Genomic DNA, 20,001 nt, shown 5'->3' on the forward strand with positions numbered 1-20,001 from the left:
ACATTGTTACGATGTGGCTGAAAGTTGTAAGTAGGAAATAATTTAAAATCATGGTATGTGTAGAATTATTTTTTATATCCTCTCCAAAAAACAGTTGCGACACTAATTTTTTGACTGGGAAAAAAGTGCACAATATCTCCGAGTTCTCTAAATGTATGTAATTGGAATTTGGAGGATTGGTCAACTTGCTTGTCTTTAAATACAGTATATGTATCCCAAAAGTAAATAACAATTGGTGCATTTTTAAATTTTTCTTTCTTTTTTTTTAATGTAGTTCATGAATTTGATGTGTTAATTCCAGGGAATGGGGATGAGAACTCGATGCAGCCCAAAACTTCGAAATACACGGGGTACATCTTCTTTGTAAGATAAATAAAATCAGAGGTTTACTAAAAAATGTTAAAGTGATGAGGTCGCCCATTTAATCATGACCTCATAAGGAAGGAGAAGGAGGCATTAAATAATTTAACAAATAATTATTCCATTATGTTAAAGGATCGGTGAAAAGTTCGGGCGAAATTAAAAGGTAGGGGGTGGTAAGGGGAAACATCCTTCTCCCCGTTGGAGATCTGCGAATGCAGAGACTTGACGTCGTTTACTATTAGTCGCATACTATTAGTAAGGAGATCAGAGGTTAGGCACTGTGTGACATAGATACTATAACCTTACATGGAATAAAATCATAGGGGAGACCACAGGTCACCTATCGTAATCCATAAATGTTAAACGCATATATATCATATATCGTATAAAATTGCAGTTAATGTTGCTCAGCACCCACCCTTCACCCCCTGTATCTTTTCTAATACCCATCAGATGGTTATTCCTTTTAAGAAGTTGTTTGTTTTACACTGTAAAGGCTTCACAGTATTACGATTTATTCTATTTTCACTTTACGTATGCAAAGCACTACATTTTGTAGCGGAGTAAACAGGCCCGATAGTCGTGACACTGAGCAGGGGACCTAAGGTCCTTGTTCAGCGTACGTTTTATCCATCTGCAATATTGGCAGGGGAAGTGAGTGGCGTCGTTGGTCGGAAGTAGTAGAGCAGTATTCCAAGGACTCTTCCCGATAACACATATAAAGGTCCAAAGTAACGAGTAATCTGGTTTCCGAGTTTATTAATAAATACATGTAATTAAATGATGGACAACAATTTTAACATTCAAGAAATACAAACGGGGAACACAGACGGAAGTGGCCAGTAATGCGTCGGGCCTCCGAACTGCTAGGTAAAATTTGACAATTGTATTTATGGGAAAATGAACAATGAGTTAAAAATGACAGGTGTTGACAATGAGTAAAAGTGATACAGTGAACAATGAAGGAAATGCTTTGATGACATGGACATAAAGAAAGCCAATAATTAAATAATTACAAGTTGTTTGGAAGTGATTAAAAGGTCCTTGGACATAAACACTCTGTCCCTTTGGTGTCTGACAAGTGTCACTCAGTTATATATATTTGTTTTGGTATAGTAAATATTATGGATGGGAGCATGTAACCGGTTATACGATTACTTTGTCGAAACGATGTCAATTGTTTAGAAATTAAAATCTGTAATTGGTTAGTTGGAGAAAATAAGATATATGTAAACTTGAACTCAATTTCCTTAAATTCAATTTAAAAAAACAAACAAAATTGATTATTATTTAGCATTGAACAGAATCACTGGACTGTAAGATATATTTATCGTGCCAACGCCTGTCGTAACACAGGGTGTTTTTTTTTTTTTTTTGGTTTCTTTGTTTCTTTTTTTATTTTATAAAAATGTCTCATCTGAAGGACCCGAAAGCTTCATTACAATAAAATTCTCTTTCCTTGAGGTGAATAATTTACATAAAAACAGTTGTTATTTAGAAATTCAGTGCAAATACTACTCAACGATAGGCTACATTTCCTAGCAGGGCCGATACAAGAACCAAGTAATCGTTCATAAAGTATGATCTTGATCTTGAGTTCAAAAAATGACCATATAACTAGATAAGTATAGAATAAGCGGTCAAAATTTAATCACATGATAATTATTAGTTGAACTTTATTTTAACAACCAAAAAAAAAAAAACCAACGAAAAATCAATAAATAAATAAATAAAATAAGGATATAACGAACCGCATTCAATTTTTAAAGTCAGTTCTAACATTAACAATACAAATTAGTATCACAGCAAACATAAATCTCTTAAACTGCAGTAAAATTATGCATTTCAAAACTTCCATTTAGTAAGGTTAGTATTATGAAGGCACATGATTACTATATTGTTCGTGTTTAACTTACAAACGTAAGACGAATGTTGATCAGTCAGTATTTAACGCCGCTGATCAAGCAACCTTGGTAGAATTCTTTAGGAAACGACTGTTACATCGATAAAAAATACAATAATGCATATTTCTATAATAAATAACCAATATTTTCTGACTCTAAAAAGTATTTATATAGATAAAATAAAAAAAAGTGTTCTTTGTTTGTTATATATAGTAATGGTACATTGATTTATGTAGCAACTATTACAGATACGTGGTTTGTCTTTTTCTGCAACAGCTTCAACATTGTCCCTACTAACACCAAAAATAAACCTATGAAACATAATCCATTTCTTATTGGTATATAAATGTAAAATTATCTTTTGTGTCCCAAAAAGCGAAACTTTATACAATTCAATTTGATTAAAACGAATAGTCTTTATAAGCTCAAAGTCAATTTAAACAAAGAAAAAAAAAGTTTGAGTTATGTCACATGTGATCCTCCAAAAAACAACACAATTGGGATCATTGATTTATTGATCGCTGTAAGCCTTGTTTTCAAAGTCCACGTGAATACCAGAAGCTGTTTGTGGACGAGGCTCTGGTGGTTCAGTAGTTTTGTTGCTGCCTTGAAGAGGACTACCGGTAATTGTGTCATACCTAGGAGGCGGGGATGGAGGGCGACCCTGTGATATGGTTTCGTAATGTTGACGAGGTGGTTGACTACATTCAACAGTACTGGTGCCATAAGTCATTGGACTTGTAATTGAAAGAAAATGTGGATATAAATGTTTTGACTCAGACAATACAAAATATAAATAATTTTTTTTCCTTAATAATTTGTCTTTCTTTGTATTTATTTGCAATCATCTCATTTCGGTTAATTTTCTTTGGATAGCAATATTTTGTTGGTTCTTGGGGATTTTATTTCCTTCGTAACTTGTACATACAGAAATTCAATAAATAAATATATTTAGAAAGTAATTGTGAGCGAGGATGCAGCTTCGTAGATACGGGTGACCAACGAAATTCTAGAACATTGACCCACCACAAACATATTTTTGACAGTAGTTTTCATAAAGAAAAAAAAATTGTAATAACGTTTTGTAATACCTCGGTTTCCTTGAGGGTCGCAACTTCATATACAGTAGAGCGCTGACGACAGCCAGAATAAGGAGGGAGAGTACAATTAGTGTAATTATCAAACCCAAATGGACATCTACAATGTACGTATACCTGTGTTTTATAAGCTGATATGAAAAAACCATTTACATGTTGAGAAGAATAGAAAAGAGAAAGTACTGGGTATTACGACAAAGGATATACCAGTATGTTTTTCTGATAGAAATACATGCAATTTTAAATTTGAACATACTTTCTTCTTCATTAGATTCTGGCTTTTCTGATGGCTGCCTCCGTTCACCTCCTTGTTTTGTGGGTGGAGTCTGAACAGTTGATGACCCTGTATCACTGGCCCCAGTTGTGGTTTGCTCTGTTGTTGTTGCTGTTGTTGTTGGACAAGATTGCTACAGTGGGAAATAACATATACATGTAGCAAATGAAAGAAAATATGAAATAAAAATAGTTCTAATCATTGAATTGTAAATAACATTGGGATGAGTGGATAGTTCTGTGTTGCAAACAAAAGAAATATCAGTTTTTATAATTATACATGTAATATTAGTTGATGTTTTTAATGAACACATTTATATAAGATATATAATATATAAAGTGCGATGATAAAATTGATATTATATTAGGAACTTTGAAAATCATGACGCAAATTATTCCGTAAGACTTTATCAGCTTTTCTTTTAGAATATAATATGGCAAGGATGTTGTAAAAAATAAAGAACACGTTAATTTTGTTACAAACTATTATAAAAATGTACTTTTTTTCAGCATTTTTCAAATGATTTCAAAAAATTACCTTCAAAGTGCATTCGAATGTTGATGCATTACAGTTGAAGCAATCATCATTATATATGATAAGGGTCATTGTGTCACCATAATTGAGGCCGTCATAGGAGAGATTGATATCAAATCCATTGCCATAAACATCTGCAGATGATGATCTTTTCCTACGCGAATTAATAGGAAAGTCTGCCTTTATGATAGTTAGCCCAATATATGTAGCAATTGTTGTGTGTGTAGATAGCACTGCTGATTTTCCTGAATCTGTTATCTAAGAAAAAAGGTTAGATAAATTAAGAACTTTTACAATTTTTTCAAAACTAAATTAATCTATAAAATAAACTGAAATATAAAGATAAGGGACCTGTTTCCATGCTTGAGGCTTTTTCTTTATATGTTAATTTACTTAAAAATAGATGAATATCTGAGTAAGCCCTTGAAGCTTAAAGTGAATCAATTAATACTTCTAATAAATATTTCCATAAAACATATAACATACCTCAAAGAAATTAAATTTCACATGGATATTTTCCTCTAAAAAGTAACCGTAAATGTTTGTTTTTGCGCATGCTCTTTTACTGGTTGTGCACAAGCCATTTTCCGGTAAGGAAGTATTGGTAGGAGGTGTTGATTTGGTGTGTGAACAATCGAAACCAACGAATGAAGCACTGCACCTGCATACACCTGTGACGAACATAGATATAATTCCATTTAAAGCAATTTTCTTTTTTAAAAAATGGGTCAAAATTCTGTTTTATGTTAACTCCTTACTTTACCCTTAGAAACCAAAAAAGATTTTTAAATTGTATATTTTTATTCTTCATTCCTTGGTATTTCAATTAAAACTTTTCGATTCAAAATGGTACACACAATTGCTCGTACATTATTTAAGCTCATACCTGCAGTACAGACTCCATTATCCGAACAATTATTGGGGCAGACGACTTTTCCAATCCTGTCTACGACAGACTCTGTTTGGATACCATTTGTTTCGTAGTAAATCTCGTATTTTTTTATTTGTTCAAAACAGAATTCTTTAAGCGATTCAATGGTGTAGCTTGTAAATTCCGTAGTTCCGGCATCCTGTAGGTAAATGACATTTTTCTCATTAATATTTTTTGTAAAACTATTACACATGAATAAGTTAAATATCAATAGTATTCATCAGCGCTCAAAATATTTTTTTCATTTTCATTAATTGAATAATTGTTTTGGAGCTCTTATACATAAAAAGCAATTGTCTGGTGATTTAAAGTAGGTCCGTACTTTCAGAATTTTCTGTCAAACTGATAATTTTTCAATTTGAATACCTTGAACAAGTCTTAAACTTACTAAAACACCCATAAAAGACGTATCTTTGCAGGTTAATTTTCATACAACATGTCTCAGCGCACATACCTCTAAACACTCAAAAGCCAAAATTGAACATAAAAAAGTGTGATATCATATTTCTCTTAGTTATGCACCTAATCACATCAAATTTATGTTAAAACTTATGAAGATCAAAAATATTCATTTGCTAAGAGAATATTTGAAATCTTTACTGCAAAACATTAACAAATTGGTGTTGAATCTGTCCATGTCTTTCAGAAAAAAAATCTTAAAATATCTTTATTTTTATTTTTTCTCAAAATCCAAAATGTTTAGATGTCATTTTTTCTTCAAAACTATTAAGAATCATATCTAATGTTAACAAAAACAGCTACTTTATTATGGTTGACCAGAGAATTTTAACAAAACAGTCTTTTGAAGACTATACCCCCATTTTTGGAATATAAATTTTTTCAGTTATTCAATGCAAAATTTAAAAAAAAATAAAAATTAAATGGATGATATAGGCTCTAAATCAATAAAAATAGATCTCAGGTTAGTTTGCTTAAAAGAAAATTAAAAAGATTTAGGTCCATAAAAGCAATTAAGAATTTTGTGTCTGTGTACGTAGTAAATGACATATAGATCTTATGGACAGAGTGCAAAGTGTTAATTTCCATAAATAATGTATATTAAATGCTTCATATGCACAATAACACTATAATAAACAAATATATACTTGCTAAATCATTTTTAATCACCCAAAAAGATTTATATCAATAGAAAAGTGAAAATCAGAATTTTATATTGATGTGTAAATTTAGAACCGGATCCGTAAAAGTGTGGGCCTTCCTTAAGAATTAATCTCAATGTAATATTGGAATTATATTTTATTTTGTTAAAAATTATTATGTTAAAATTCATTATGTTAAAAGTGCATTGTAAACATTCTTATGAAGATTAGTTTTCCATTAAATTTTTTCCTTGGATTTTTGGTCATTTTTTTTTTGTGTCTTAACACTTTACCCGTATATCTTGAATACATTGTTCTATGGCAATGTTGGTTCTGTTCTCCATTGGGATGTATTTCTGGCATTCTTGTCTAGCTGGGTCACTAAGAACAGCATTGTAGCAACCTCTAATGATAAAACGCCGCTTAATGATACAAATAGCATTAAGCGTTGCAATTGCAACGCTTAATGCAATAAATTATTGCATTAATAGTTGACATCATCAACCGCTAATGCTCAATTGCCCCTTAATGACAGATTTATATCATTAAGCGTCACAAATGCAGTGCAACACCGACGCTTAATGAAACAAGCAAATATCGACATATTCGACGCTTAATGATACAAACTAGTGTATCATAAGCGTCGCAGTTGCACCTCTTAATGATATAAAATTTAGAAATCTCTTGTTATATCTAAGAGAAACACACATCCACTTTTCATGAACAATGCGATATCAATTGTCAAAATATTTATATATGCCCTTGTGCTATATAAATGGTAATTATTGAAGTTTTACTGTGTTTTTTATCTAGTCAAGGGACCGTCGTTAAGCTCCGGATATTTAAGAGACAGACAGTCACATAGCCTAGATAAAGACATACAACCAAAGGGAAAAATTAAACAATATTAAAATTCTTTAAAAAATCTTTTTTTTTTACTGAAAATACAGAAGCAAACAAGCAATTGAATTCCTTTTAATTTGATACAATGATATTAATACTCAACTTAAATATATAAAATATATTTAGATATACCAAACTTTGTATTTTACGTGTCGTCTGACCTTTAAAGTTTGTACTTATAACAAAGGATGAGAAAAGAAGTCATTGCCATCAGAAGGATAGAAATAACGAACAGTATTCAATCTAAACGTCCATAAAACAAATATACAAAATAAGAGCAGAGCAAACACGGACCTCCGAAACATCAGAGGTGGGATCAGGTGCCATGGAGGAGTGAGCATCCCCTGCCGACCGGTCACACCCGCCGTGTGCTCGTTGTCATAATCAGGAAATAACGGAAAAAATCCGTGGTCAATTCAGTGTATAAATAATGGACTAACAATTGGTATGAAAAACGTCAGTCAGCATTTCATTCAATGATAAATTGTATTTGCTGACAAGGTCATTGTATCGACCATAGAATTTACGAAATGATGACTTTAAACGAGACTGTTGATATTCTTGTTTCATCGACTTGCTTGTCAATAATTTACCTCGTTTAAGAAATTGTTCATACGTAGAGCATGCTCTTGCGTATCGAATCAACTGAGATAAAAATACTCCGTATGCAGGTGATGAAGGTATATTGCTGCATAGGTAATGGAAGTTGACGATAAAAAAGTTCAAGTCATCACGTTTATCATATAGCTTGGTTGTTAGATTACCATTAGTGTATTTTTCAAGTAAAATATCCAAGTATGAAGCAGAAGTGTCGGACTCTGTAGTATCTTTTATCTCAAGCTCATCAGGATATATCGTGTCGACGTAGGAATGGAAATTATCATTATTTATTGACAATACGTCGTCGATGTATCTAAATGTCGAGTTGAAAGCCACAGCAAGTGTTTTCTTTTTTTCACCTAAAAGATTTTGCATAAATTCTGCTTCATATGAATATAAAAATAAGTCTGCTAATAACGGAGCGCAATTTGTACCCATAGGAATTCCAATAGATTGTTGGAATACCTGGTCTCCAAAAACCACATAGATATTGTCAATCAGAAACTCAAGCATCTTCTTGATGTCAACTTCAGAGTACTTATGTGTGCAATCAGAATCTGTTTTAACAAAATAATTTTTCAAATGACCAAAATTCACAGAAACCTTGTTCATCAAAATCAAAAACTGATGCATTTTTTATGTATCTTAGTGTATTCTACTTGTGTTCCAAGTTATGTTGAAATCAGACAAAAATTGTGGGACAAGTAGTATTTTAAAGAAATTTCACAGAAAATTCAATTTTTAAATAGTAAACATGGCAACACTGTTCATCGAAATCAAAAACCGATAAAACATCCTATGAATCTTTGTGTAGTATATTTGTGTGTCAAGATATATTGAAATCAGACCAAAACTGTAGGAGGGGTAGCGTTTAAAAAAATGTTTACAGACAGACGGACAGCTAGTCGGACGGACGCATTACTATTGCATAAGCTCTTCTAGTCTCTGACAGAAGAGCAAAAAATTACTGTTTCCAGTATTGCGATCCCTAATTGCAGTTCAAAAGATTATTTTTTTTTTGCACAAAAAGATACTACCAGATAGGGCCTATAAGAAGATATTACCAAACTGACATGGGTAATTTCAGTAAAATGGATATATACTAGTCCAAATATCCTTTATTTTTTGCTAAATTTTAGTATATTTTTTATTCTTATATGATTCCTATACATGTATTTAAGGTTTTCCAATTTTCACATATAGCAAAGTTGGCACATAAAGGTACAAAATGATACAAAAACTAATAGTTTTGATGATCGTTTTCTAAGATAATACTTTTTACGGATTTTTGGCTCAAATTTGTACTTGAATTTGAAACATTTAAAAGCAAACATAGTTCTAATATGTGTGAAAAATCTTATTTATTTGATATACTTTGAAACTTTAGTCCTTTATTATTAATTTAACTTACATTTGAAAATTTCGTCTCGTGTTTGATTGCGTAAAAATATAATAACTAAATTCAATGTTCTATAAAAATTTTGAGAACCAGAAAAGAAGATATTTTCATACACCACCATTCAGCCAAAAATAAATTTATATTAATCTTTAAATACAAGAAATCTGAGAAGAATCCTATCTTAACCAACATTCCTAGCAAAAAATAAGGCTACCTTACAAGCCATTCGGAAAAGATACCAAAGTTCATATTTCTTATATACATGTAACCCTTATGGATAATACTCTAAACGGCCTATCTCACCATTTTGTAGTGTAACTATATTTCCAAAAATTTTGAAAACAATGTAGAAATCAGAAGAGAATGCTAAATATGGATATTTTTTTATCTTATTCCAAGAAATATAAAACATTATTAAGGAACGTGTCGTCTGACCTTAAGAAAAAGGGTCCAACCTTTTTTTTTGGAACAAGACCAATGTACATTAAATGAATACTAGAACATGCATTAATAGAGAGGGTCTCTCTTGTTCCAAAAAAGAACTATTCATTTAAATCTAGTTCATTTTAATTTTAGTCAGATAAAAACTTATATCTCTGATAAAAATATATCTCTGTCCAGAATGTACCTCTACTCTTTTGTACTTACTTATATATAAGGAATAAAAAGGTAGCAATTGGGGCTTAAGGCTTTATAAAAGCAATAAAAAGAATGACCGTCCTTAATTAAGTCTATTTTTTGGCAAGATTGCAATAAAACTACAACTGTACATGTAGTAATAGCTTTCAATAAAAGTTTACAGATGTTCAATTTTAGTTACCATGGCAACATCAATCAACAAACTCAAAAACACAATAAACTGATAATAGTGTATGCCAGAATAGTCTACATGTATGCCAGATTATATTACAATTTGACTAAAACTGTAGGAGAAGTAGCATTTTGAAAGAATTTCACAGAAATTTCTATTTTTAGTAACCACGGCAACACCGTTGATCGAAATCAAAAAAACGATATCTTTAAGTGTAATCTACACGTGAGCTTAGTTATTTTGAAATCAGACAAAAAAAAGTGGATAGGTAACATTTTATTATATTATCTTTAGTAACTGAGGCAAAAATAAAAAAACAATGCAGAAATTAAGTATCTTTGTGTAGTCTATTTGTGTACTAAGTTATATTGAAATCAGACCAAGAGGAGTAGCATTTTGAAAAATTGTTTACAGACGGACGGACAGACAGACAGGCAAATACACTACAAAATGAAGTATGTGTCATTTAGAATTTTAAAAACACCAGCTTCATCAACTTCAATTTACATGTTTTTTAATTTAAGGAATGAAGCTAATTTCAACTTATGCTATCCAATATAACATAACTTGGGGCAGTTTACGCTTTATAAACCGCGAAGCGGTTTATAAAAAAGCGTAAACTGCCCCAAGTTTTGTTATATCGGATAACATTAGTTGAAATTAGCTTCATTCCTTATAATTTAATTCTAGTGTAGACAATGAGTCAATATTTCCTGCGGAAAAAAGACTTCAAATTGAGTGTTATTTTAAAAGTGACGTCAAGCGGAGTAATAAATTTTTGACGTTACGCATTGTGACATGGGCCAGTTATGTTATCCAAAATATTATATGTTCCTCTGAATGTTTCAGCCAATGAAATTTGCTTGATACAGGTGAAAATAAATTATAATTTGATATGAACATGTACATGTACTATTTTTTTCAAAATTGATTATAAAAATAATCATGCCACAGTATTGTATTAAAAAAAACTGATAAAAAATAAAGGATGAATGAATCTTTTCTCAAAATAATATATTATTCAAAGTATTGAATTCATTTGTATTCTTTGTGTTTAATATACTGAAACATAAATTGTCAATATTAATGTCTCAATTATAGTGAAAATTATACATTTATTTTTCGATACGTCTATATGAAACGTTAACAGTGACATGTGTTAAGCTGTATCAAATCTAAAATACAAAGTTTGGAATAGTATCTAAATATATCTTATATATTTAAGTTGAGTATTGAAATCATTGTTTCAAATAACAAAAGGCCTATGGGCCACATCGCTCACCTGAGAAGCTTTGACCATTCTGTTCTTTACCAGATTTCCCCCTTGTAATACATTATGTATCCCCACCCTAAACTACTGATCATAATTAAGACATTTTGAAATCAACTACCCCAAGATCCTTCCATGTGCAAAAAAGTTTCAGCTTTTCTGGCCCAGTGGTTCTTGAAAAGAAGATTTTCAAAAATTTTTCCTATATATTTTTATGTAAAACTTTGATCCCCCCATTGTGGCTCCACCTTTCCCCTGGGGGTCATGATGTGAACAATTTAAAATCTACATTAACCAAGAATGCTTCAACATAAGTTTCAACTTTTCTGGCCCGGTGGTTCATGAGAAAAAGATTTTCAAAGATTTTTCCTATATATTTCTATGTAAAAATTTGATTCCCCATTGTGGCCTCGCTCTTTCCACGGGGGTCATGATTTGAACAATTTAAAACCTACACTTCCAAAGAATGCTTCCACATAAGTTTCAACTTTTTTGGCCCATTGGTTCTTGAGAAGAAGATTTTCAAAGAATTTTCCAATATATTTCTATGTAAAACTTTGATTCCCCATTGTGGCCCCACCCTTCCCCCGGGGGTCTTGATTTGAAAAATTTAAAATCTGCACTATCCAAGGATGCTTCCACATAAGTTTCAGCTTTTCTGGACCAGTAGTTCTTGAGAAGAAGATTTTCAAAGATTTTTCCTATACATTTCTATATAAAACTTTGATTCTCCATTGTGTCCCCGCCCTTCCCCCGGGGGTCAGGATTTTTACAATTTGGAATCTACACTATCCCAGGATGCTTACATATATAAGTTTCAGCGATTCTGGCCCAGTAGTTCTTGAAAGAAATATTTTCAAAGATTTTTCCTATATATTTCTATGTAAAACTCTGATTCCCCATTGTGGTCCCGCCCTTCCCCCAGGGGTCATGATTTTTACAATTAGAATCTACACTATCCCAGGATGCTACCACATATAAGTTTCAGCGATTCTGGCCCAGTACTTCTTGAGAAGAAGATTTTCAAAGATTATTCCTATATATTTCTATGTAAAACTCTGATTCCCCATTGTGGCCCCGCCCTTCCCCCGGAGGTCATGATTTTTACGATTTAGAATCTACACTATCCCAAGATGCTTCCACACACGTTTCAGCTTTTCTGGCCCAGTGGTTCTTGAGAAGAAGATTTTTTAATGACCCCACCCTATTTTTTTCTTTTCTTGATTATCTCCCCTTGTGATGGGATATGTCCCTTCATTTTAACAATTTAAATTTCCCTTCACCAAAGGATGCTTTGTACCAAGTTTGGTCAAAATTGGCTCAGTGGTTCTTGAGAAGAAGTCGAAAATGTGAAAAGTTTACAGACGGACAGACAGACAGACAGACAGACAGACATACATACAGACAGACAGACAGACAGACAGAAGGACGACGGACAAAATGTGATCAGAAAAGCTCACTTGAGCCTTTGGCTCAGGTGAGCTAAAAAGGAATTCAATTCCTTGTTTGCTTCTGTATTTTCAGTAAAAAAATTGTTTTTTTAAAAGAATTTGAATATTGTTTTATTTATCCCTTTGCTTGTACATGTATCTCTTTAATCTAGCTATCTGACTATCTGTCTCTTAAATATCCGGAGCTTAACGACGTTCCCTTGACTAGATAAAAAACGCAGTAAAACTTCAATAATTACCATTTATATAGCACAAGGGCATATATAAATATTTTGGCAAGTGATATCTCATTGTTCATGAAAGTGGATGTGTGTTTCTCTTAGATATAACAAGAGATTTCTAAATTTTATATCATTAAGAGGTGCAACTGCGACGCTTAATGATACACTAGTTTGTTTCATTAAGCGTCGATTATGTCGATATTTGCTTGTTTCATTAAGCGTCGGTGTTGCACTGCATTTGTGACGCTTAATGATATAAATCTGTCGTTAAGCGGCAATTTAGCATTAGCGGTTGATGATGTCAGCTATTAATGCAATAATTTATAGCATTAAGAGTTGCAATTGCAACGCTTAATGCTATTTGTATCATTAAGCGGCGTTTTATCATTAGAGGTTGCTACACAGCATTCTCACAGCGTGAACGAGCAGACGACTCTGTCCACCCATTCTTCCAGGTAGGTGTCTAAAAAATACGTCAATTATTATACAAAATCAGAGAATGATTCATTTAACGGCAATTGCAAAACACGTTTTTATTTCTCTTAAGATCTGAATGAAATATTATTATACACTACGCAAAAGAGATGGTTAGAATAATACTATTGCGATTGATTGTTCATTAAGGCTAGTAAGTTTTATCGACTTATTTTTGTTTTATCATATATGCAGAAATTTTTGCGAGGAACTAATGGAAGTTTTTCTAGAGTTTAATACTATATTAATTGAATATCACCAAAATTTCATTTCACATGAAAGGTGACTGTCATCATTCTAGTTATCTTTAAAATGTTGAATTTTTTTACTGCAATAGTAAAGCATAAATCTTTTAATCTTCGTCTCTCTAAATATTCCACGTATGCGATACAAACGTGTGCGCTCACAGAATTCTTATGGTGTTGATGGCCGTGTATGAATGAATTATAAAAAAAAAAAAATCACCGGTGGGATAAAATTGGGATCAAACTGTGGATCTTCTGTGAGAGGAGGTACAGCTGTGACGTCATCAGAGTCCGCACTTCTTATGAGTCTCTGATGGGAATAATCCATATAGTTCGTATCACGCTTGTACCGGTTTTGGTACCTCTCACATGTAGATGTGAAACTTTCTGATGTTCTTTTCCGAGAGCATATCAGAGCCGGAGTTGCTATGGAACAATTCGCAGTGTAAGTGGATCAGTGTAATCGGATATTTTTGTGGCACATTCACAGTATTTCTGCAGCTCAAAGTCACTGCTATTCAACATTGGATTTGGTCCAAAAAGGCTCATCGTTGAATTAATGGCAACTCTACGATATAAAGGCAATAAAGTTATTACTTTTTGGATAATTATTCATGTTTCAGATCACTAGAGGCAATAATTCGTAACTGTTAAAATTCAGTAGCGCATTTTATTCAATGCGCATGGAAAATTACAAATATGAAACAAAAGAGCAAATCTAGACTTCATATTTTATTTTCTACAAGTACCAATCCTTACTGTGTTTTGTATTTAATTTCTTTATTATAGTTAAATGATACTTCATTTTAAGCTTCTCCATATGAGTGAAAAATTCTAGAGAGGGGCGTTAAACAACAAACAAACAAATATCATCTTAAATCTTTTGATACTGTTGCCTTCATTTTTACCTCCAACTCGACTGGAAGACATTTTTGTCTAAAGTAGCAGAGGCGGATCCCTGTGGGGTGAAGTCGTCAGTCTCATCATTATTAGGATTGCCACATAATCCATCCACATTGTCCTCATCGAATATGGAGGGCGTAATGTGAATATTGTACAACCATCTGTGTCCTACTCTGTATTTTACTATAGCTCCAGTAGGTAAAGTTATCTGAAAAGGCAATCGTAGGATCCCATAACGAAATAAAGTAATAGTTGTATCTGCTTTACAAAGTACAATTGAGGGCATTTCTTTCAAGTATTTCGTTTTCAAGTCCTACATACATTTTTGGAACAGTAATGTTTCGTCTTATGTAAATATCTTTCATTACTGAATTTAAAACAGTAAATATCCGTTTGACTTTGAAATACTTTAATAAATGTAATATTTAAATAAAAAAAATCAAAAGGGAATTCGACTTTACCTTTGTCCAAGGATTTCCAATCTCCACCACAATGTGCCTGTCGTCACACACGTGATACACAGTGTCGTGATGAATGAGAGGCGTGGAGTACCAATATGATATCTCCCCACAGGTACGGTGTACAAACAGAGAATTCTCCACCCTAACAGCAACACCGCACCCACAGGGACCTTGTCCCTAACCATCCCTCCCAGGTACAGGACGAAAATAAGGCATGGACCTAAGGTCAGATTTGTACATCAGATAATAATTAAATTTCAGTTGTAATACGTCATTTGATTGATTAAACGGTTTTATCCAATTTGTATAACATAACTTGCCTACGTCACAATAAAAAACGTATTAATCCTCTTGATGTTAACTTTTAAAATATGTTATATTTGAATCCTTTTTTCAAAGGAAAAAATGGAAATATTGTCTCATTGTCTACATTGAAATTAAATTATAAGAAATGAAGCTTATTTCAACTTATGTTATCCAATATAACAAAACTTGGGACAGTTTACGCTTTTTTATAAAGCCCTTCGCGTTTTATAAAGCGTAAACTGCCCCAAGTTATGTTATATCGGATAACATAAGTTGAAATAAGCTTCATTCCTTAAATAATAAAAAAATATTTAAAATTTATTTTATCCATACTTCTTTAAATTGTTATATAAAATAAGGCTAAAAAGCGATCTTACGCTAATTTTTCTTCTGAGATCTCGGTACATTATAAATTCTCCTGCTAGCTGGGCTGTCCAGTATTTTTTATCGAACGTTTCCATTCTTGGGTCAGTTCTAGCATAACAAAGTTTGTTAGCCATGCCTTTATCCACATCATAAAGGAAAACCTACGCAATTGCAATGAAATGATTTAATGTTAAGCAGACGTTTGTTGCTCTCTATTTGATTTTATTGAAAACATGTTATTTTACCTTTATATCAGGAATTGTCACATTGTCCCAAACTCCTGATGGATCCATCCCATTACGCTCAGAGCCAAGTCTGATAAACACATCTCTATCTCTGGCATTAATAAATCCGTCCGTTTTTCCGGTAACATTCAGTTTTTTGTTGAGCCACCAGTTGGAGGTTCTTGTTTCTATTCCGCAGGCATTATCATCAAATGACACGGGTCCTTGCTTAGTGTAATTCTGACATGCTCCGACCTGGGCTTGATATTCCGGGGTGAAAATGTAGAGATGGGCAAAACAGCCTTCTTTAAATCCAATGTCAAAACAACCAACAGGCACAGACACTGTTAACTCGATAGACATTGTTTCTCCTTCTTTAACGGAATATGTAGATGATGAAGGCTGAATAAAATGTTTATTATGTTTATTTACAAGAATATGCTTTAGATTTATCCTTTAAAATTTAAGAGATATTTTGTGAGCGCGAAATTTCGAGTTGGTCGTTCTAAATTTCTTAGGTTGTATTTCACCTTCTTTTTTAGTCTAAATATTTGCTAAATGTTTCAGATATCACTTTCCCCCGATCTACTATTCTAAACTATTAAAAAGTGGTCTATTCTTTCTTTTTGTATTTGATTTTCAGACAAATATTTACTTTTTCTTTATACGTAGATTTTGCATTTGTCATTTTCTTGTCATCAGAATATCAGACACCTCATTTTTAATTGCTACTTTCTTATGATTTAAAAATACAAGAGATGTATAAAATTATTAAATCCCACCTAAAGAGTTTAGGCTCAGCTAATTATTTTCTTTTCGGGGTGGGGGTTTGGGTTAGGATGGGGATTAGGCATTCCATGAAAGAAAGTTTGAAAGTTTGAAAAATTATTGCAAGTTTCCATAAATCAATAAAAAAAAACTCACAAATATTCCGGCTTGAAATTCCTGGCTATAGTTATGATGGCCTGGTGTTCCTCCATCTGAAAATCGTACTCGTCCAGAACACTTGACCTGTAATCGTATCGAAAGTTGATTTTTACTCATATTTTTTATTGTCAAATAAATTCATGTTATATGATATAATCATTTTTTCCTGTATCCTTTTATGCAGAAGATATAATGCATTATATGTTTTAAGAGCCAAGATTTAACGAATTCAAGTAAAAGCTATATACATGTATTTGAGATACAAGTACTCTAAAGTTGACATCAAAAAGATGCTTGAGTTTCTGATGGACGATATCTATGTGGTTTTTGGCGACCTGGCCTGAGGGCCATAAAACTTAGACGATTTTTGATCTCAGTCTCACTTCTCCACTATATATACCTTTGGTAAAAGGGAGACTAAGATCAAAAGTGAACTCGTCTCAGTTTTATTGCCCCCAGGCCAGGTATTCGACAAATCTACTGGAATTCCCATGGGTACCAACTGTGCTCCTTTATTAGACCTATTTTTAAATTTATAGTGGAATTTATGCCCAATCTTATGCGTGAAAAGAAGAAAACACTTGCCCTTCATTTCTAACTAGTTTAATTAATACGTCTTCAATACATTTCAATGCCTAGTTCAAGGGCATTTTTTTCTGTTCATGTACAAGATTTTTAATAAATCTATTTTATAATTATAAGAAGGCATCCATATGAAAAAGCCAAGAAAGGGACGTTAAACTACAAACAAATGAAAAACAATGGCATATATTTTTTTCATTCTTGCAAAACTAATATTTACATTCTTATTTGTCGTTACCTACGCTGTGGATACTAAAAGTGATTTTGTTTTCAAAAAAAAAAAGTTTCCATACTTATTTCTCCATCTAAAGTGTATAATTGTTTATTTATATTGTAATTAGAATCTTTCTTAGCATTTGCACCTATCGTCCACTCTTTAATTGCTAACATATATATAGCTATGGACCCAGTCTCTGGGATAGAGCCAGCTCTGGTTGTCCTGATACAGCTTGGATTCTATGACCTTTACTTCGTCCGTGTTGATGTACCAGTGGGTGTCGTACCAGTAGGGTCCTCCAGAGGGTTCCGGGTGAAAACACTTAAAAACAGCTTCTAAAGGTTGAAACTGAGCGAGTTGTTGGCCATATTCTAATAAAACATTTACTGTAGGTGCTGTGTTCACAGGAGAAAGTGCTGAAACAATTGGTTAAATTGTTATTTTACTTAAACAATATAAATTTGACAGTGATGTTAAATATATGCATCTATGATATTCCGACCAAAACAATAATTACCTTGACAAGGTGTGAATCCAGACGCTGATGTTTGACCTGCTGGACAGGGAGATTCCTCTCCTGATTGAAAATGTAATATGGATAATTTTATCATGACTTAAAGATGACATAATTCCTTGAAACGACTCAGAGAGTAACGATTCATATAATAGTAAATAGGTTTAAAGCATGTAAAATTGCATTGCAATACTTATTTAAACAAAAAAATTTTCTGTAATTATTCACCTTGAAATACATTGAAAAGTGCACGATTGACATTTTTTTCTAACACTACTTGACATTATTTACATATGCAGTATCCAGTAGCCGTTTGAGGAGCGGGTACAAGGTAATACACTCTATATCCTCCACAACTCTTTACTCTGATCGTTAAAGTATTTCCACACGAATTAACAATGCCCACAATACAGACTGTTCTGGTTACCTCCCCGTCAGCGTCAGAGGGAAGAATACCTTAAAGAGTAAAGGAACTGTCTATGTATTACATTGTTACATGTACATGCCCTTGAAATCCACTGCTTAGACGCCTTGTATGCCATTGAAGGTAAATATTACTGAATTCTGTGTTTTTTCATTCATTCATATTATCATTATTACTGGAGATGAACCTGGATTGACTGAATTTTTACTGTGTGTTTGATTTTTTAAGCAGGATGGAATGAATAATCATTATCTGAAATAACAGTAGAGAAGAAAATTTATGATTAGTTAATTTATTTACAAATGTTTTATAATATCCACACTCTGATAGTAGAGATTAAATGAATGTATTCATAGAATGAAAGTCCTTGAGAACTCATAAGGATATAGATACGCAAACCCTTTTAGTAAATAAAAACATCTAAAAGTAATAAACCAAGAACACTCTTATATACCTTGCATCCACATTGGGAATACAGTTCCACATTGGCTCATGGCAGGAGCTGACGTCACCATATCATTTCCCGCCCACTGTCAAATCGATACCACCCAGTGGATAGAAAATTGTCACTGACAGCGGTATCTGACGATTGTAATGTATATCCACTGGAGCGCTTGTGTTGCCCGCTAAGCAGGGTATAGGATGTACACGGGTCTGCAATAACAAAACATAAAGAAGAAACGTTAATAAACTTAATATTGTATTTCAACCAATTTTTCCATTGTCTCATATTTTAAGTTCTTTTAAAAATATGTGAGATCTTGAACACATTTTATGTGTAGGTATTTGATCAAAAAAGTGATATTGAATCAGTTTGCGTGTAACCGGTCGGAGGGGAAAGCTAACTCCCCAATGGCATCTGATCCCATCTCTGATTTTTTGGAGGTCCTTGTTTGCTCTGCTCCGATTTTGTTTTATTTTATGGACTTTGATATTGAATACTGTTCTTTATCTCCATATCCTTCATTTACTTAAGAATTAGATATATATTTTCTATTGATGTGAAAAACATTTGTGAATGTGCTTCTACAGCTGTATTACGTAAATCTAACTCAAGATTTTAAAAAATTGTGATCTGTATTGATACAATACGCGCCATGGCCCTTTATTAATAGAATTGAAAAAGTTTAAATGTAAAGAGACGAAAGAGCATAATGAAAAAATGTCCAAGATTATCACAAAACCTTCTATATTTTGTTGGCAACTTATCAAAAAAGTATCTTACACATACTTAATTACATTTTAAACAGTGGAATACTGTAATAAATATCATGGACTGTTTCAATTTGGTAACCTGTACAAAGAAATCGTGACGGTCCCATACCTGTCAGCGTGTATTGAAACAGGCAAAGAACTGCTAGGATACAGATATAAGAGATCATTATCTGAAAAAATAACATACACGAACAATAAAAGTAACTTGTCTCTTTTTATACAAAAGTGAAACATAGATTTGAACTAAAAAGCTTTACTAACTAATATCATTATCTTTTCTTTTAA

The 20,001-nt window shown here is 32.5% G+C and overlaps 1 pseudogene; it reads right to left on the minus strand.

Annotated features, from left to right (window-relative positions):
* Positions 1 to 2,757: 2,757 nt before the first annotated feature.
* On the minus strand, positions 2,758 to 19,886 carry LOC134277526 (von Willebrand factor D and EGF domain-containing protein-like; annotated as a pseudogene).
* Between the last annotated feature and the right edge of the window lie 115 nt (positions 19,887 to 20,001).

The sequence above is a fragment of the Saccostrea cucullata genome, unplaced genomic scaffold (genome assembly GCF_032062105.1).
Source record: "Saccostrea cucullata isolate Sc308-1 unplaced genomic scaffold, CSIRO_AGI_Scuc_v1 ctg6571, whole genome shotgun sequence".
NCBI classification, from domain to species: domain Eukaryota; kingdom Metazoa; phylum Mollusca; class Bivalvia; order Ostreida; family Ostreidae; genus Saccostrea; species Saccostrea cuccullata.